The following is a 22,111-nucleotide window of genomic DNA, read 5'->3' as shown; positions in this document are numbered from 1 at the left end:
AGAATATGACTATTTCTCTCACTGACTAGCTTTTAAAAAAATTATTCATCTGATATGGCTATCACTTTGTGGTTGGAATATGGCCTGTAATATGAGTTTTTGTCAGGGATTTTATTGTATTGAGCACCAGTTCTGCTTGTTATTTTTCTATTATAGGTGGTTTATATTCTTTTATTACATTTTTAATCTCCTTATAATCCTTTTCATTTTGTCCATTTCCATTTTCTTCTCCTTATTGCTTTTTCAATGGAGCAAGTTCTCATCTCATGACCTTTGTAGGTAGATAAACCTATTTCAGAGGTTTATTTTTCATCAAGGTCTTCTAAATGCTCTTCTTAGATATGGGGAATAAATATCCAGTTTTATGGTCAGTTCAGGGTTTGGATTTTTTGGTCATTGGATAGATGCTGGCACAAGTAAGAAATATTTCTCTATTCTCCCTCTGGTGATCTGTTTCACTTAGGAAACTGTGGTGTTACATGAATTGTAGAAATATTTTTTACATTACTACCTCTACTTTAAAATAAATAATATTCCCGCCTAAATTTTAATATTAGTTGTCTGACAGTCTTAATTCAAGTTGTTGAAAAAGTTCCCTTTTCTTGTTATTGCAGTAGAGGTATAAAATAGTATTCATAACAAAAAAATTGACTACTTCAATAATATATTCTTATTTTTGTTATTATTATTTTTGGTTTATCACAGAAGACCACTCATATTTGTATTTTAGCACCTGGCAAAATACATAATTCTGCTGAATTCTTGAGAATGCAGACTCCTGACCTTAGTTTGAGGAAATGGGGCTGCAAGTCATATTTACTTTCCTTTATTCTTATTTTCCCTTCTCTAGCAGAGGACAGAAAGGAAAGAAAAAGAGAAATGGGATGGCCAAGCATCATAGCATAATGACATGTTAATAAACATTTAATGAATAAATAATCCATAATTGCAGAGAAATGAAGAAAAAGACAAATAAGTTTTTATTGAATATATATATATATGTATATATATATGTATATATATATGTGTATATATATATATATATATATATATATATATATATATATATATATTTAGAGAGAGCAAGCGAATGAGAACGATTGATCTGCTGTTCCACTTATTTTTGCGTTCATTGGTTGAGTTTTGTATGTGCCCTGATCACAGATTATAAACCTGCAACCTTGGATCATATCGGTACAATGTTCTAACCAACTGAGCTACCCAGCCAGGAAAGGAAAGTTATTTTTAAAATTGTTTGGGTGAACTAAGATTTTAATATTTCAAAATTATACTTCAGGTGAATTAAGAAATTAAGCAGATGGTCAAGAAGTAATACTTAGAAATTTGGTTTTTAGATATTAGGATTATGCAAGGAAATGAAATTTCAGTATTATTAATAATTGTACCTGTTTCTAATTTTTGTGATGCTGCCTACAAGATTTTTAGAGCTTGGGTGCAACACCTAGCACTTCTTTCTTGTCTTTTTATGTGTCATGGACATGTTTTTGGTGTAGTAATAAATAGAGACAAAGTTGAAAGAACATTTAAATGAAGCAACATTTTGCAGATTGCTTCATTTACTCTTGGTGTTTCAAAAGAATGTTTTGTCCCTTCCTGTTTAGAGGCTAAATGAGGATTGCTCTTTGTAGAGCTTATGGTTCAAAATAAGGACTGTTGAAATCAGGGACCAATTTCCAAGCTGAAGTAGCAGTTAGGAAAAGACCAAAGATGTAAAAGAAGAATGGAGTCAACTGATAATTCAGACACAGCTAACTACCCATGAAAGTAGATGGTGTTGAAAATCTTAGGTACTTATCTATTTCTTAGCTTGATCTGAGCTTAAAGCTGAGCAGCTCCTTAGTCAGGTAGTGCTTTTCCTATTGTCCTAACACATTACAAATCTTACATGGTGCTGGGTGCTGTGAAGTTGTGAAATACAACCGTTATCCTTCACCATGAGGCTCATCGAATGAGTTGTTGAAGATTTGTTACGAAATCCTAATAAAGTAAGTACTGGCAGTGTGATGAGGAGATTGAAACCATCTTTACAGGATACACTACCCATAAGTGGTGTTCCATAGCTTCTGCTGAGTTCTTGTGAATGCAGAGTCCAGACGTGAGTTTGAGGAAAGGGGCTATAAGACATGTTTACTTTCCTTTATTCTTATTTTCCCTTTTCTAGAAGAGTAGAGGACAGAGAGAAAAGAAAAAGAGAAATGGGATGGCCAAGCATTATAGAATAATGACAAAGTGGACATTTAAGAACAACACCATTTAATATTAAATTTTAATTATCATCTTGCATTTCTTCCATGTAAATGCCTTTTATCTCTCGATACCTTTGTAAATGTGCTAGGGACATGAAAGTTTCTTTGAGTTGTTCTTGTGGAAATACAATAAACAAATAGTGTTCCAAGTTTTGATCAATACTGGGATAGAGATAAAGGAGAATTAAAGAGCAGAGAACAAAAATCCAGCACAAAAATAAAGTCAGAGGGAAGGAAAGGGAGCCAGAAGGGACAGGAGTTCAAGAAATCCACAAATGTAAATCTTATGGAAGGCACTGTGTTTGTGATTTCTGTAGTTCATGGAAGGTAAAATATTACCTAGATCTTAAGTTGGGAAGAAAACCACTAGATTATACAATAGAAAATAGAACAAATAGTGTGGCACACATAACAAGTCAATTGGAAAAGTAGAATGGGTAAATAATTGGGAGTTTAGGTAAAGAAAATAATGGAACCTCAGCTGGGGCTTAAATGGTGAATTGGATGATATTAGGTGACATACAATTGTACTGCATATGTAAATAATATAAAAGCTCCTCAATTTCTATAGAAACTATGAAAATTCAGACAAATAATTGACATATTAGGTTTGATTATATACTGAAATTAATTGATTTATAGACATCTGCAGTCAATTGCTAGTTAGGAAATATGATTCAAAGAGTGCAGGAATAGTACTTGTCTTTCTGTCGTGGACAACTCAAATTTTAGTTAGAGATTTCAAATTATTATCAGGTCTTATAAATGACATCTCTATTCTCTGTCTTTAGAGCCAATTGACAAATAGATGCATGAGGTAGAGATATGGACAGCAGATTAGGTCTTACCAGTGTAACTGTGGCCCAATAAGAGCTGGATGGATCTGATCTACTTCCTCTTCCAGGCCTTTGAGAGAAACTTTGGCTATACACAACAGATGTATTAGTCCATGCCCATTGCACTTCTATTCATCCAGGCAGAAGAGGGAAGAAGGTGCATGAAATTCCCTGCCTTTAGGGCTTGTGATAAATTAGTTCAATGCATTTGAGAAAAGTGGAATGATATGGGCAACCTATCCACATTTTAATCCTGTGTTAAGGAGTAGGAGAAGGTAAAAAGTCAGGAGTGTTTAGATAAAATAGTTTCTCATCAAAACCCAAAGAGGTGTCAAATAAGTCCCCCAACTTCAACCCTAACCACTTTGTCCCCTTTGAACTCTACATAATCCTTGCAGGGGTTATATATTGATACATGTTGATATCAATTATTTTCTCCATTTCTTTCTGATGTTGTTCCTGATGATGCCCCCAGCAAGCACACCATTCCCTCTGTAGTACCTCTGCACCAGGCACCAGGCACCATTTCCTCCTGGTTCTAAAACAATGTTCACACTCTTGCTCCATGGACCTCCTTCTGTCCTGCTATGTTCAGTTCTGACTCCTCTCCTCTCATGGTGCCACTAGTGTGTGTGTGTGTGTATGTGTGTGTGTGTGTGTGCGGGGGGGGGGAAGAGGGGTTCTCCCTCCAGATTTTTTAACAGCTGAGGAAAGCTTTGGTAATCAGAGGTCAGAGAGAACAAGTGGTCACTTAGGTAAAAAGAATTTCTGACATGAAAAAGGAGTTGACAAGAAAAATGAGAGAAAGAAACTGAAAGATGAGAGAGATTCTGCTAAGAGCTTCTACTTAATTATTTTGCCTCAGGGCTAATTTTTATTAAATTATTTTTATTTGAAATCCAGATAGATGGAAACACCATGGAAAGGTTAAGAAGTAGGGTCATATGGGCAATGTGAATATGCTTTTCTTTATCAATTATTGTGAATAATAGAAAGTCAGCAATTGTGAAAAAATTATCTACACTAATAAAAGAGAAACATGCAAATGGTGTCACTCTGCTACACCCACCAGCCAATCAGCAACTATGCAAATTAACCCAACAAAAATGGTGGTTAATTTGCATATGTAAGCACGGAGCAAAGACTGAAGGCTCTGGCCTGAGTGAAGACTGAAGACTGAAGACTAAAGAGGCTTGGCTTCTCTGCTGCGGCTGCAGCAGAGAAGCCAAGCCTCGCTGCGCCAGACCAGAGGCCTGGGTCCCGGGTGCCGGAGGAAAACCAGTGCCCGCAGCCAGGGGAAGGAAGGCCTATTGCACGAATCTCTTCGTGCAATGGGCCTCTAGTTTAATATAAAATGTATATAGCCAATTGAGGCAGATAACTTATACTTTAGATTCTTTGTTTTAAATTTAATTAGATTAAAAGAACCATAAGACTATTTATTTAACATAGAATTCTAGAATAATATACTTTTAACTTTTCTCTTCTAATGTCATTAAAACTTTTATGCTATAATGTATTTGTGTGCTATGGTATTATTGATAAATTAAGTGATAAGACATTTACATAAATAAGTGAATGAAGAGAGAGATAGAGATAGAGAGAAGGGAGAGATATTGAGGGAAAATGCTTGTTTTTGAAGACATTCGAGCTGGAAATGTTTCTTCTATCTGTTGCAGCCCATTCTCCACCATACACACATGCAGACCATCCTTCCATTTGCAACTCCATTTCCTATTTTTGGAGGAGGGCTGGTATCTATGAAAGCAGCCATTTCATTTTATCTGGGCATCAGTTTGAGCCATCTGCTGTGAGGGTTTCCCAGTGGTCTACAGCTATGACAGTGTTTAAAGTTTTGCTTCAGGATACCTTTGAAAACATTTTGCTTCTAATCTCCCTGTTTGTAAGTACCCTGCTTTGCTCCTCATCCATAAGCTGCTTGAATATCCTATGCACTTCCATCCTCCCACCAATCCAACTCAATAGATCAACAAAGGAGTCCATATTTATTGAGCTCCCATTACATGCAAGGAACAGAGAGGTGGCTATATTTCATCAAGTGTCAATGCATGTTGACTGGTTGCACTCCAGGGTCTCCTTGTTGGTAATTCTAACTTGCCATTTAATGATGAGTAGAAGTTTTAGATTTCTTACATAAAAATATCCAGGCAGATTGTTAGGATGAGCTTGTGGCTTGAAATCAGGTGCCATACATTTGGCTTTGGAATTTTTGTATTGTGAAATGTAAATAAAACACTTTAGTCTACTTACATTTCAGAATTCTCCGCTTTAAATATGCAAAAACACTATAATTATGATTTGATATATAAATAATAAACATATTAATTATGTTTAAATGGTCTACTGTTAGCATATAAAGTATTATGAGTTAATTTTGGGGGCATTACAGACAGATCAAAGATTAAAGATCTTTTGATACATGTATTCATTTCAAATTTCATCTATATGACAGAGCTGAGATTGTAGGTGTCAGAGCCTGACATGTACACATCAAAAATTACCTTTAATACTCAATAACCTTGGTGAAGTCAACCCAAGTCTTAAAACCTAAAATTAAGATAATACCATTTCCCCATTCAATTGTTTTGGAGATGTTATCAGATGATATATTAAGTGCTTAATATAGTTCCTGACACATAAATGGAAAGTATTTTTCCTATTGTTATTATTCTTACCTTTATTGTAAATAACCATTAAAAACAACAAAAGAAACATAAGCATATCATACCAAGTAGTCATAGTGACCAAATTAAAAAAAAAATAACTATAAAATGATTGATAATTTTAAAATGAGAGTTAGGTAACACCTGAAGTCTGTCACTAATAAGAATGGTAGAGAAGAGGGCTCTGTGACTTTGGAAAGGTTATTAAGCTTGAATTGCATAAATTTTATATGTTATTATAATTGTAGTCTCTATCTTAGACTTACATGAAAATATGGTGAGTTAATATATGTAAATCAGTTATAAGTAGCATAGTGTTTGGTGCATGGTAAGTGTCAAAGCATGCTAGTTGTTTTCATTATTATCATTGCCATTACTAACATTATCACTAGGCTAAATCTTGTGAAATTGGCATTTTTTAGATTGATTTAAACTACTTGATAGGACACTCTGATGGAGGGCTTGAAGTGCCATTCATACTTCTCATATATTCAGAACCAATGGAAAGATAACTATAGAAAATGGCCAACACCACAGCTTCATAACTAATAAAGCTGAGTTAGAGGACTTTGCTTCAACCTGCAACCAAAACCAGGATTTCTGCTCTTTCCCCAACTGAATCAGTCTTCCCACCTTAAACTTTGGGTTTCTTTCCTTTGTAGGCAGATATAATTTTCATTTGGGACATAAGAGAGTGTTTGTATTCACAGGTAGGCTAGATAGGAAAACGCACCCCAACTGGTTTGAGCTACATCAACTTAGAGCAGCGGTTCCCAACCTGTGGGTCGCGACCCCTTTGGGGGTCGAACGACCCTTTCACAGGGGTCGCCTAAGACCATCGGAAAACACATATGTAATTACATATTGTTTTTGTGATTAATCACTATGCTTTAATTATGTTCAATTTGTGACAATGAAATCGCGGGTCACCACAACATGAGGAACTGTATTAAAGGGTCGCAGCATTAGGAAGGTTGAGAACCACTGACTTAGAGCCTTTCTTTCTAACTCATTCCTAAAATGAGTCATTCATCTTCTCTAGGGAAAGAGTGAAAGACAAGATGGGGGTGAACAGAGTAACCAGATACATTTCCTCCAACATCCTTCCCTCTGGGGGAAGGCAGTGTAAGTCCCCTCCTCGCATGAGAATGTGAAATGTAAGGATCTCTCTCAATCTGGGATGACACACTTTAGACCTAGCAAGATGTACCATCTCCCCACTCCATTTTGTTTTTCTGGATCATTAAGTAAGACTTAAATTTCTTCCACTTGAGAATTTATTTTCTGGAAAGTGGGGTTTGATGGTCAGCATTTCTCTCTCTTGCAGCCGTCGTTCTGAGATCAAAGAAGATACCTGCCTCGGAGCTGCTCCAAGGCCCTCACATAAAAGAGGCCGTTGTTTTCAGGGATCATGGACTCAGGGCTCCTCAGACTTTCTAAACGGGGGGCCAGCTCACTGTCCCTCAGACCGTTGGAGGGCCAGACTATAGTTTAAAAAAATACTATGAACAAATTCCTATGCACACCGCACATATCTTATTTTGAAGTAAAACAACAAAACAGGAACAAATACAATATTTATATTTGCATGTGGCCCGCGGGCCGTAGTTTGAGGACCCCTGGCAGATGATGGGTCTTGTAGAATGCTTACAGTTTTCATGGCCAGTTTTTGTTTGTTTGTTTGTTTGTTTGTTTATTTTTAGCCATGACTTCTTCTGATATTTTCTATTTTTAATCAGGCTAAGGTTACCTCTAAATGCCCTTGTTTGTTTCAAGTTTGTTTTCTTCAAAAAAAAAAGTTGAGGCATCTTTCAGGATTAGAAATAACAGTCTTTTAAGATTTCCTTGACATTTATACCAAAATAGCAATGTAGCTGAAGTCAAGTGGGAACATTTAGAAAGCTAGAATGATAATTCCGCACCCCCCCAACCCCAAGGGAGGGTGGAGGAGGAAGAAGTGAAATGATTTCCGTTGCTTTTGTTAAAAAGTTTATACTTGTTATACATGCAACATCTTATTTTTTAAAATGCATTGAGAGTTGTTGCCATTTTGATCTCACTGATAATGTGACTGCCAATTCCTTCCCCAGCACTCTGCCACTTGGCTCATTTCCAATGATGCCATGTGTAGTTTTCTCTTCCCTCGCCCTTTTCTAAGTAGGAAGAAAAACAAGTCCATTCTGGCATTAGCTTGCAAGCTCTATGATTGGAATTAAAATTCAAGACATGGATATCTTTAAGTAAGGCATTCATAATCTTTCAAGTTTCCATTTCAAAGAATGTCACTTTATCTTTAAACACAATAGTCTCAAAGTTTATAAAAAAAATGTCTGGGTTCAAGCCAAATTCAGAGCAATTCTTTTTTTTAAATTACTTTTTGGTTTATTATTTTATTTTCTCATTGATGTCTTAACAGTGTTGGTTTTATTGCACTCTTCACCAGCTTCTACTTTGTCAAGACCCATTTCCTTTTTAAAATATACTAGCCACTTGCCAGGTGATCTTTATCTAGTGTATTTTATAACAGTTATTTTCCAGTATGTGAAATTTAGAGAAGGGTTTCAAAATTTCTTTACCTTGATAACATCCATATAAATCTTTCCTCCAGTGATCGAAGCATCGATTACGTGTATTAGGAGACAACAGAGTTTTATATTTTTTCTTTTAACCTTGTTATCTTTTTCTTCCATGTTAGTGGGCAATACATCCACTCTATCTATGTGTCAATAGCTATATCCACATATTGTAGGTAGGATCATCAGCCACCTGCTATCTCCTAGGGAAAATTAATGTACTCTTACTTCCAGGTCCTTCCTTCTAAGGAACCTGAGTTGATCTATATATATGTCAGAGATCCTCGCTGAATCTCGAGGGGAGAGTTGGCAGAGGACTTTATGTTACAGATGGTTCCTCATGTGGCTCACTCTCTGCTCACCACCTGGAAAGCTTGCTGTGGACACAGTGGATCTGTCACCAAGACAGGTGGCAGGGTCTCTAAACCTTTGGGGGCGGGGGATGCCATGTGCACAGCGGGGACACATTTTCCCTAGGTTTTGTAATCCCTTTGTGACATCTGCTTTTGTTTAATGAACTACAGCCATGAAAACACTTGTTAATGCTCTTTGTAGGAATACTTTCTGATAATCTGGGCCTTCCAGAAGGGGAGAAAAAAGGTAGATGAAACAGCTTCTAGCCTTTTTCTCTCTCATTTCTCACTTACCTCTCCCCAAAGGTGAAAAGGAAAGTGGGTGAGCAAAGTAAATAGACATCTGGTATTGCGCACTGTAGAATGTAGAATGGAGACGGACGTGGTGAAAAGTTTAGACCTATGAGAAGCTAAGGCCCTTTTCTTTTTAATGCTTTCTCATATTGAGTCCCGTATAAATTCATATATTACTTGCATTGCTCTTAAGTGAAATGAGTCAGAGTACATAGATCATCTCCATGAGCATAAAGATATTAGAAACTAAAGAACTTATATACATATATGCACAGCCCATGGGCACAGACAATAGTGTGGTGAAGGCCTGGGGTGGGGCAGGAACCAGGTGGAATGGGCAAAGGGGGAAAATGGGAGATATCTGTAATATTCTCAACATTAAAAAAACAATTAAAAACAATATCAGAAATTTAGTCAATATTCCTTGATATAATAGGCAGATGATCAACAAGCTTATTATTTGAATAGACTCATTCTAGACAGTTCATATTAGCCACCGGATGCTGCTGCTGCCACTCGCTGAATAAGTTCATGGATGTTTGGGCTCCCGGGTTGTGAAAACGAACCTCTCTGGATGCTAGGATAGCTGGTCTGCCCCTGCATGTTACAGGTAGGAGACCGGCTGTCTGTAGATGTAAGTGAATTTGAGAAGCAGCGAACTGGAAGGAACTCAAGGACTAGACCAGCTTGCTGCTTGGAAACTCTCCAACACAATGTCAAAACAGTAGGGACTCTGTGCACCTGCCCAAGCTGCACTTAAAATAATGATTATTTGTGAGAACAGACAAGTAGGAAAATCTACTTCGTTCACAAGTTTGTGGTGCAGATTAGCTTCATTGGTATCTAATGGCTGACTGCCACTGCGCTGATCTTTTTTTGTGCTTTCTGGCTCCTTCCTCAGGATGCCAGAAGCTCGTTGTTTAGCTAGTGCTTTATCTAATTCTGGCACAATCAGTTCCACCTCATTCTCTCTCAGCACAATTGGCAGGACTCTATTGTTTATAAGGAAGGTATTTTCCCTCTAATTTAATACCTGGAATCTTTTTATTTTCCTTCCATTAACAACAACAAAAAAAAAACCCCACTTCCTTGGTCCCTTGCCTATTTTCTTTTTCTCTCCCCCCCACCCCCCGTGTCTTCCTGCAAGCTATATAAAATCTACCATGTAACTGAATTCCCAGCTTCTATTATTCTTTACTTTTTGGATCTATTTTTACTTATTTTCTCAAGGTAAAATTTTTTAAAATCCCTCATCCCAATGTATTTCTCTTGCTTTAAAATGCAGCAGCGAAACACTGATTTATGCTTAAGCAGATTTATGCACACGGTTTGTGCATTGTTTGGCAATAAATGTCCACATTATATAATGAGGCTGGTGTATAGAATGTTTCAGTGGTATAAATTAAAGGTCCCACAGCAAGTACAAAGTTATCTGTTATAATGTCCCATAAACATATTTTTATTACAAGTCCAGTGGGAATCCTGCTTATTATTGTCATCTTCATCTTTTAGTTTTAGTGGATATCTGCATGCTAAAGAAGACCAGATAGGCATCTATGTTGGTGTACTTTAGGACAATAGTCTCCAAAAGCCTGGGCTGTAGTCTCCCATCAGTTCAAGGTTTTGTTTGTTTGTTTGTTTGTTTGTTTTGAGGATAATCCTTACCTGAGAATATTTTTCCATTGGTTATTTTTTTAGAGAGAGTGGAAGGGACGGGGAGAGACAGAGAGAAACATTGGTATGAAAGAGGCACAATAATTAGCTGCTTCCGGTACACGCCCCACCTGGGGGCTGGGCATAAAGCCGGCAACCAAGGTTTGTGCCCTTGACCAAATCAAACCTGGGACTCTTCAGTCCATGGGCCACAGCTCTATCCACTGAGCCAAACCGGGCAAGGGCAGTTAACGGTTTTGAACGTGTTTCTCTGATATATACAGGATGGGGCAAAAGTAGGTTTACAGTTGTGAGTACATGAAACACAGTTTATTCTTGTATTATTTCTTGTCACTAGTCCTCTATCTCTCTAGCCTCCTTCAGTTACTCTTCAGAATACAGAAACTGGTGAACAGAGGCTTACAGAGATTCATTTACCTACTAGAAGCCCAATGCACAAAATTCGTGCAAGAGTAGGACTTCCTTCCCCCAGCTGCCAGCACCAGCTTCCCTCTGGCACCCAGGACCCAGGCTTCCCTTGCGGCCCCAGCTTTGTCCAGAAGGTCATCTGGAAGGACGTCCAGTCTAATTAACATATTACATTTTTATTATTATAGATTTCTCTTCCATAGATTTATCTCATGGTCTTGAGGATTTGTTCCAAGTCGAGAACATGAAAAGAAATACATAACAGAAAAACATACGTTTAATCTGTAATGAAGTGCTGGTTTTCTTAGTGAGATTTTATCTATTTGATAATACTTGATTCAAGTTATTTCTGCAAACCAACATAAATCAGAAAACTGTGGAGAATGCTTCCAAATATTTCTGGAACAATTGATTATGGCTTTTCCATTAAAGTGTTTCTATTCTTTAGATGTACATCTTCTGCAATAGTTTGATTTTTATTTCTGCATTCTACAAGTCACTATCTGTATTTAATTGTAAGGTCTTTCTGTGATTTGCTTAGTAGCAAGTGGTGAGCAACGAAACCCCTAATTTCTGTTATTATTATTTTTGAAAATAACTCAGAAAAGAAGACTGCATACTGATGCCAGACATAATCAAATGAATTATTTTTTCCAAACAGCTTCCCAGCCTTATAGTTACAGTAGCACATCTGGAAATCTGGTCCATCCAAGGGTGAATCAGCTGTGAAATATCAAGAACTATTTCATTGGCAGGCAGTTTCTAAACAGGATTATTTTTTGAAAGGGATTATGTCCTCATTTTTATTCAGGGTCAACTCAAAAGTGACATTGATAGATTGAAGCAAAAATTATTTCTGAATATTTGTGGCAGTTTTAGATGCAGTGGACATTCTGTATCCTAATTTTCTCTGTTTCTATTCCAAGTGAGTGTTCTTTCATAAGTATAGTCTTACATTTTTTCTTTATATACTTTTCTAAGAAAAATTTAACCTGCATTTACTAGGCTTGTCTGAAAAAAAAAAAAAGATATGCTTAAAAAGTCATTGAGTGTTTTCTTTTAACTAATAGATTAGTTTTATATTCATATTTTCTTTTGATTTTTTTTCTTTCACATCAAGCAAATATTATTATTTCTCTTGGCTTCTAATTTTTGTAGATTGCATCAGCTTGCTTCTTAATTTTAATAAGATCCTTTAAAATGATATATCATTGAATTAAGTTGACACTTGATCAAAAAATTAACAGCTTAGAAAAATCCTTCTGAGAACTTATTAGCATCAGCAAATGCTTCTGCTTTCCTATCTTTTACAGATTTGAAGCTCATCTTTCAATTTTCCCCCTGAAATTGAAAGAACTTTAGAATAAGAAAACCATCATTTTTGGAATAGTAAAACAATGAAATTATTTTTATTTTAACCTCTATGACAGAAATTAATCTTTAATTTCTTCATTGTTACATTGGGATAACAATAGCTTACCTGCAAAGTGATTGTAAAATTAAAAAAATGTGTGTGAACTATCTCACACAATATCTAGTATACATAGGTTTTGAATAATACTGGGTGACCTCCTCCTTCTCCTTCACCTCCTTCATTTGTCTATGCTTGATGTAGATCAATGTTTCTCAAACTTTCAAATAAAATCATTTAAAAGACTTGTTAAAACACAGATTGTTGGGCCCTACTGTTGTAAATCAGTAGGTCTGAGGTGGGCTTGAGACTGTTTCTAAGAAATTTCCAGGTGATGTTGAATTAAGATTTTTGAGAACCACTCACCTAGAAAGATAATGAAAATGTAGTGAAGTAGAGTTTTGTAGCTATCAGTACTTTTTTCTGTGGTCATCTCTGACTACTAAATATCACTTTCTATTTTAAATACTATTACCCATATAGTTTCTCTTAAATATTCACTTATCTATTTGTAAGTAGCTCTCCCAATGTCTCCAGTGTGAATATTGCTCTTTTGAAATGATGTAACATTTTGGTGAATAATAGAATTTATGTGCAGTGAATTAAAATGTTTAAAATGGCCTTTCCTCAATTGGGCATGTAAGTGATGGAGTTCATTTGCTTGTTTCATCTTTTAAGCTGACCGAACCAAGACTGACTGAAACTCTGTCTTTCATTATGATGTGAGGAGATTTGCTCACCAGGGTAGGTGCAGGTACTCTACACTTTTTGAAAGTTTATGTAATGCCACTTTGCTTTTATGAAAGACCTATATCAGTTCCTGTTTTCACTAACTGAAAGAAATCCAACTACAATTTTGCTTTTGTGGAGAAAAGGCAAAAGGTGAAAATAAATCAGCATCTGTTTTACACCGGGCCTCGGTTGTAGAGGTAGCACGCATCTCGAGGAGCGAGAATGGCCCTACAAAGCTCCTTCCCCAGAAATCACACTCGGCATCTTGGCACCAAGCCACCATAGCTTTGAACTGTGTCTGTGAGCAGCTGTGCTTTATTTTATTCTATTTTGTGCATCATTAGCAAGCTGTGTCCCAAGGTATCGGAAAAGCCTACAAGAGCTTATAGGTGTTACGCTTTGTGTAAAACTGGACATACTTAAGTGTATTTGGTAGGTTAATTTTGGGGGGTCTGGGAACACTAAAAAATTGTCCATCTAAGTTAATAAGAATTGTTCTTCACTTCACGCCATTTCAGCTTACAGAAGGTTTCACAGGAAAGCTCTACTTCAGAGAATGGGGGCAACCTGTATTGTTATTGTACTTGTATGTAATTTAGAGAGTACTTATTTGAACTGATTGATACTTCTATTTTCATTTTATCTGCCAGATTTATTTGTCTTGTTCAGTGACCTATCATGTCACTGGTAATAAGAATCTGGATGACACAAGTGCCATCATGACTAGCAGAGAGGAAAGTTCTCTTCAAATGATCAGAAAGATCTTGAGTCAGAAGTTAACAAAAATCCTTCACTCTTATAGTCAGACAGCAACACTGCCAAGTGTCGAAAATCTAAATGTAGTGCATGACACATACACACTGCAGCTGCAAATGAGAATAATTGTGGAAGAAAGAATAGATATCTAAAATGTTACGTGTTGACTTGTTTCTTTGGTGTCTCTGAGTCAACTTTGATGTATTGTTAATGCAATCTCAAGTTAAGTATTAAAATGCTATTAATGGCCACAAAATAACATACAAAAAATTCTCACAGTGTGTTTGAACTTTTGTAAACATCAGGGATGGATCCTCAGAACTCTTTCCTCTCTGTATACTCACAGCCTAGGGAACCTCACTCAATTTTATTGCTTTAAATGTGTAGCTTAGAAGATCTAAGTCCTGAACTCCAGATTCTTATAATTAAGTGTGTACTTCACATCTCCAATTAAGAATCTCATTTGTAACAGGTCACAACCTTCTCCTTCTGCATACTTCCCCAAACACTGAACAGTATCTACTTTATTTTAACAACTCTTGTCACAAAGTAACCTCACCTTTGCCTCCTGTATTTTTCTTACACCCTATACCCTCTCCACAAACAAATATTGTCAGCTCTACTTTGAGCATGTCATCAAAATCTATGTCTCACTCATCCTTGTTACCACCCTCATTCAAGCTCACCATCTCTCACCTAGATTATTATATTCTCCTCTCTATTTATCTGTCCATAAATAGGAGTGTGAAAAAGTAGGTGGGCCCTCCCCTGCGGCCCACAGGCTCTGATTGCAGCAAGGCTGGTGGCTGGTGGGCGGGGCATGAGCTGATGGGCGGTGCCCCGTGATTTTGTGCACTGGGCCTCTAGTATGTATATAAGTTCTTTTTTTAAAAAAAAATATTTTTATTGATTTCAGAGAGAGGAAAGAAGAGGGAGAGAGAGAAATATCCATGATGAGAGAGAATCATTGATTGGCTGCTTCCTGCAAGTCCCCTACTGGGGATCGAGCCCACAAGCCAGGCATGTGCACTTGACTGGAAGTGAACCCAGGACCCTTCAGTCTACAGGCCAATGCTCTATCCACTGAGCAAAACCAGCTAGGGCTATAAGTTCTTTAGTTAATCTTTTCTAGACCCCTACCCTCCTTCCCCTCTGTCAGGCTGTTCCATGAATCCATGCGTCTGGACCTATTTTGTTTGTGAGTTTATTTTCTTCATTCCACATATAAGTGAGATGATCATATAGGTTTCAGGTATGGGTTTCTATGTTACAAGATCTATATATTGGACCATGTGCCCAGTACCCAAAGTCAAATCTTCTCCTGTCACCATTTATTAGGACCCTTTTCTCCCTCCACCCGCTTCCCTCTGGCAGCCACCACACTGCGGTTTGTGTTTACTAGTTTCAGTTTTATAGCCGACATATGAGTGAGATTATATGGCTTTTAGCTTTTTATGACTGATTTATTTCACTTAGCATGATATTCTCAAGATCCATCCATGTTGTTTCAAATGGCAGTATTTCATCCTTTCTTATGGCTGAGTAGTATTCCACTGTGATATGTACCACATCTTCTTTATCCAGTCCTCTATCGCAGAGCACTGGTTGTTTCCATGTCTTGGCCACCATGAATAATGCTGCAATGAACATAGGGCTGCATACATCTTTGTGAATACATGATTTTGAGTTTTTCGTATATATATACCCAGGAGTGGGTTTGCTGGGTCGTATGGTAGCTCTATTCTTAATTTTTTGAGGAATTTCCAGATTGCTTTCCATAGTGGTTGTACCAGTTTACATTCCCACCAGCAGTGAATGAGGGTTCCCTTTTTTCAAGAACCTCTCCAACACTTGTTGTTGCTTGTCTTGTTGATAATGGCCATTCTAACAGGTTTGAGGTGGTATCTCATTGTAGTTTTGTTATAGTTTTGATTTGCATTTCCCTAATTGTTAGTGATGTTGAACATTTTTTTTTCATATATATATTGATTGTTTATATGTATTCTTGAGGGAAATGTATTTTCAGGTCCTCTGTCCACTTTTTGATTGGTTGTTTGTTTGGTGTTGAGTTTTATGAGTTCTTTATATATTTTGGAAAGTAAACCTTTGTCAGAGCTATTGTTTGCAAGTATCATCTCCTGTCTGGTTGGCTGTCTTTTTGTTTTATTGTCAGTTTTTTTTTTGCTGTGAAGAAGCTTTTTAGTTTGATATAGTCCCATTCATTTACTTTTGCCTTTATTTCCCTTGCCTTTGGGGTCAAGTTTGTAAAATGTTCTCTACAAACAAGGTCCATAAGTTTTGTACCTATATTTTCTTCTATGTAAACTTAATGTTTCAGGTCTTATATTTACATCTTTGATGCATTTTGAAATAATTTTTGTACATGGGGACAAACTGTAATCCAGTTTCACTTGTTTGCATGTGCCTTTCCAGTTTTCCCAGCACCAGTAATTGAAGAGACCATTTTTACTCCATTGTATGTTTCTGGCTCCTTTGTCAAAAATTATCTGTCCATATACATGTGATTTTATACCTGGGCTCTCTATTCTGTTCCATTGATCTGTGTGTCTGTTTCTACGCCAATACCATGCTGTTTTGATTATCGTAGCTCTGTAGTATAATTTGAAGTCAGGTGGTGTGATATGTCCAGCTTCGTTCTTTTTTCTCAGGATTGCTTTGGCTATTCAGGGTCTTTTGTGGTGTTTGCCCATTTTTAATGATATTATTTGTCTTTCTTTTGTTGCATTGTATGAATGCTTTATATGTATAATTAACCCCTTATCAGATGTATCATTGGCAAATATGTTCTCCTACAGAGAGGTCCCTTTTCATTCTGATGGCGGTTTCATTTGCTGTGCAGAAGCTTTTTAGTTTGATGTACTCTCATTAGTTTATTTTTTCCTTTGTTTCCCTTGCCTAGGTGATGTATTGTTGAAAATTCTGCTACATGAGATGTCTGAAATATCGCTTCTAGGTTTTATGGTTTCACAACTTACTAAGTCTTTAATCCATTTTGAGTTTTTGTGTATGGTGTAAGTTGATGGTCTAGTTTCATTTATTTTGCATGTAGCTGTCCAATTTTCCCAACACCATTTATTAAAGAGATTGTCTTTACTAATTGTATATTGTTGCTTCCTTTGTCAAATATTAATTGATAATAATGGTGTGGGTCAGTTTCTGATGTCTCTGTTCTATTCCATTGATCTATATGATGGTTCTTGTGCCAGTACTGAGATGTTTTTATTACAATGGCTTTGTAGTATAGTTTGATTTCTGGTATTGTGATCCCTCCAACTTTGTTCTTCTTTTTCAAGATTGCTGTGGCTATTCAGGGTCTTTATTGGTTACATATATATTTTTGGAATATTTTTTCTAGATCTGTAAAATATGCCATTGGTATGTTAGTAGGGATTGCATTGAATCTATAGCTGCTTTTGGTTGTACGGACATTTTATTTTTATTTATTTTTTTAAATATATTTTCTTGATTTTTTACAGAGAGGAAGGGAGAGGGACAGAGAGTTAGAAACATCGATGAGAGAGAAACATCGATCAGCTGCCTCCTGCACACCTCCCACTGGGGATGTACCCGCAACCAACGTACATGCCCTTGACCGGAATCGAACCTGGGACCCTTTAGTTCACAGGCCAACGCTCTATCCACTGAGCCAAACCGGTCAGGGCTGTATGGACATTTTAATAATGTTAATTCTTCTAATATATGAACACAGTATATGCTTCCACTTGTTTGTATCTTCCTCTATTTTTTTTTCAGTGTCCTATTGTTTATCAAGTACTGGTCATTTATCTCCTTGGTTGTTTTATTCCAAGGTTTCTTATATTTTTGTTGAAATGATAAGTGGGACTGTTTTTTAATTTCTCTTTCTGAGAGTTCATTATTGGTGTACAAAAATGCTATTGATTTCTGGATGTTGATTGTGTATCTTTCTCCTTTGCCAAATGTATTTATTAAATATAGTAGTTTTTAAAAAATATATATTTTTATTGATTTCAGAGAGGAAGGAAGAGGGAGAGAGAGATAAAAACATCCATGATGAGAGAGAATCATTGATCGGCTGCCTCCTGCAAGTCCCCTACTGGGTATTGAGCCCACAAGCCAGGCATGTACACTTGACCAGATTTGAACCTGGGACCTTTCAGTTCACAGGCTGACGCTCTATCCACTGAGCCAAACCAGCTAGGGCAACTCTAGTAGTTTTTGTGTGGAGTCTTCAGAGTTTTCTGTGTACAGTATCATGTCATCTACAGATCATGACAATTTTACTTCCTCCTTTTCAATTTGGATGCCTTTTATTTTTTCTTCTCATTTGATCCCTGTAGTTAGGACTTTCAGTACTATGTTGAACAAGAGAGGTGAACACAGACATCCTTGTCTTGTTTCTGTTTTTAAGGGAATCACTTAGTTTTTGTTCATTGAGTATGATGTTGGCTGTAAGTTTGTCATAAAAGGAATTTATTATGTTGAGGTATAATCCCTCTATTTCCACTTTGCTGAGAATTTTTATTAAAAAATGGTGCTGGATTTTGTCAAATGCTTTTTCTGCATCTGTTGAAATGGTCAGGTGATTTTATCCTTTATTTGTTTATATGATGCATCATATTTATTAATTTGCAAATATTGTACAAGACTTGCATCCCTGGAATAAATCTCACTTGGTCATGGTGTATGATCTTTTTAATGTACTGCTGGACCTGATTTTCTAATAGTTTGTTGAGAATTTTAGCATCTATGTTCATCAGGGATATTGGCCTGTAATTCTCTTTTTTTGTATTGTCTTTATCTGGTTTTGGAATTAGGATAATGCTGGCCTTATGAAAAGAAGTTTGGAAGTCTTCCCTTCTCATGAATTTTCTGGAATAGTTTGAGGAGGACAGGTGTTAGTTCTTTGAATGTTTGGTAAAACTTGCCTGTGAAGCCATCCAGTCTAAGACTTTTGTTTGCTGGAAATTTTTTGATTACTGCTTTAATTTCATCAGTTGTTATCAGCCTGTTAGGTTTTCTGACTCTTCCTGATTGAGTTTTTGGAAGATTGTATGTTTTCACCCAAGTTGTCCATTTGGTTGGCATATAGTTAGTTGTTCATAGTATTTTCTTACAATCCTTTGTATTTCTATGATGTCAGTTGTTATTTTGCTTCTTTCATTTCTGATTTTATTTATTTGGGTCCCCTGTCTTTGTTTTCTGGTGAGGCTGGCATAAGGTTCATCAATCTTGTTTATCTTTTCAAAAAACCAGCTCTTTGTTTCATTGATCTTTTGTATTGCTTTTTTAGTCTCTATGTCATTTATTTCTGCTCTGGTTTTTATTATTTCTTTCCTTCTACTCACTGTGGTCTTTTCTTGGTGTTCTCTCTCTAATTTTTAAAAGCATAAGTTATTGATACATGCAACCATATGATTAATCTAAAAATAAGTATTCATAATAAAAAATCAGATAATAGAGTACATGCTATGTGTTATTTCATTTATATAAAACTAGAGGTCTGATACACAAAATTCGTGCATGAGTAGGGTCCCTAGGCCTGGCTGGCTATCAGGGCCAATCTGTGGGATGACTGGTGAGGCGATTGGGAGCCCCCACTGGCACCTGCCTTGGCTGGCCTGGGGCCTGTGGGCTGAGGGCAGCTCCTGCATTGCCCCCTGGTGGTCAGTGCTCATCATAGTGACCAGTCGTTCCCCAGTTTGATCTATTTGCATATTAGGCTTTTATTATATAGGATTTTATAAAATCGAAATTAATCAGTAATGGCATACAGTAGGTTAGGGGTTGGCTGGAAATGGGAATGGTATCAGGAATAGCAAGAGGGGGATAAAAAGGGGTGCAGGAAACTTTTTTGGGGTGGTGGATATATTAATGTCCTTGATTATAGTCATGAATTCACTGGTATATACACAAGTCAAACTTATCAAACTGTAGACTTTAAATATGTACATTATGTTGCTGTATACATTAATATTACTGTATGTTAATTATTGTATGGTGTTAAAATAATGTTTAAATTTAAAAGATTTTAGTTTGCTCTGATAGTCAAATGGATAAAAAACTATTTAGAATTATATATGTTGTGACCAATGACACTCTCAACTTTAATGTTTTATAACATTTTGGTTTTAAATAAGCATATTTTTCTCATAAGAGAAAGAATATCATAAGCAAACAGATCTTGTAAATTTTTTCTTTAATTGTATTTTTTGCCCCCTATGAATTGAATTTTAACAAAAACAACATGTTTGCAGCAGTAAATGGAACTTGCGGATAATATGGTCACAAAACATAGGCATGTCCAGAAACCACCAATTTAAGAGGCCGGATGCCAGCTTCTAGTTCATCATCACTGGTGAGTTACTCCACAACCAAGGAAGGCCATTTAACTCTCTGTATCTCAAATGTCCCTCAAGGTTTAACAGGGATAGCCATGCCACGTATGACTGTGGGGACAAATGTGATAACAGATGAGCCTGTGGCCAGCTCTTTTAAGTATGGTGAATTTATGAAAGAGCTTCCTGGATGCTGGCTATTTCCCACTGTGATTCTTTAAGTCCTAGTGGCTGCAAGTCTGCCTAATTGAAATACACCATACCCCTAATAAGAGTAATCCAGTGTGGGTGACTGCTGTCTTGGAGATAAAATGCATGCCCTCATATTTGAATATAGTTAGTTTGTTATGACATAATAGGATATAATATTATAAAACGAGAAAGCAAATTCACTCAAAATGAAAGCAAACTCAATATTGGCTTCAAATAATTTTGATTCCTTTTGTGATTTAGAAGATAGCAATATGACCAAATAATTTAAGAACAATTCCTTATCATGGACACTATGCCTCTAAACAGCCATAGTAGTTTACTAAGTGTTGGGTGTAATATTTTATTTGTAACAGTCATGAAGGCAATGTGTTTTAACATCTCTCTCTCTCTCTCTTTTTTTTTTTTTTTTTTTTAGCCTCTTTCTTCAATTTCCACCCCTTGAGCCTCCTTAACTTCCTCTATTTCTCCTTCTTTGGTCACCCTGTCACACCCCTATCTGTGCCTCTGGATATTTCCTTTTCCTGAATAATTTTTGCCCCTTCTTTATCTCTTGTCCCTAAAGAAATATATCTTAGTGGTTTCCAAGACGAGGCCTTCTGACTGTTCTGTGAATTGCTTTCCTTTCCAGTATACCATGTTTCATTGATAATGCTTTTTAAAATTTTTTTGCTTCTTTTGAATAATAACTCAGAGGATGCAGATTATTGCTAACAGGCATAGCTCCCTTTGCTTTATAGAATCCAAGAAATATAGTGTATTTTGAAAAAATATTTTCTACTACATGGACTTTGTTTTTAAGTTCCATCTGGCATGTATTCTATGAGTTTAGAAAAAGAGATTTTCTTGTCACCCTAAAAGTAGTAACAGATACAATGTATGCTGATAAAAGTCTTACAAAAATCACTGTTCTTAACTGAGTGGTAATAGTAATAAAATCTAATCCTATATAATAAAAGCCCAGTGACCTAATGGTGGAATGACCAGGACAACTGGTTGACCAGTTGCTATGATGTGCACTGACCCCCCCAGGGGTGGGCAAACTTTTTGACTCAAGGGCCACAATGGGTTCTTAAACTGTACCGGAGGGCCGGAACAAAAGCATGGATGGAGTGTTTGTGTGAACTAATATAAATTCAAAGTAAACATCATTACATAAAAGGGTACGGTTTTTTTTTTCAATAGTTTTATTCATTTCAAACAGGCCGCATCCGGCCCGCGGGCCGTAGTTTGCTCACGGGCTGGATAGACGGAGCTACACCTGGTGGTCAGTGCGCTACCACAGTGGGAGCACCACTCAGCTGACCAGGATGAGCAGCAGCTCCTGCTGCGAACCCAGAGCTGATGGGCAGGAACCCGGGCTACAATTGTCACCTCCTTGCCCCAGGCTCCTCCTCCTCCTCGCTCCTTACCACCTCCTCCGAATGCCTACAAGCCACGCAGTGCTGCCTCTGGGTTCGCAGAACTGACCGTGGAGGCTGGGAGGCGGGCTTGTGGCTGCCGTGGGACTGAGGCCTACTCTGCCACCTCTCAGTGCTATTGTCCCTGGGCCCAGCCATGACTGGGTCCGCTGGA

Source organism: Myotis myotis, unplaced genomic scaffold (genome assembly GCF_014108235.1).
Source record: "Myotis myotis isolate mMyoMyo1 unplaced genomic scaffold, mMyoMyo1.p scaffold_m19_p_1, whole genome shotgun sequence".
NCBI classification, from domain to species: domain Eukaryota; kingdom Metazoa; phylum Chordata; class Mammalia; order Chiroptera; family Vespertilionidae; genus Myotis; species Myotis myotis.
Note: the sequence above shows the minus strand (reverse complement) of the source record.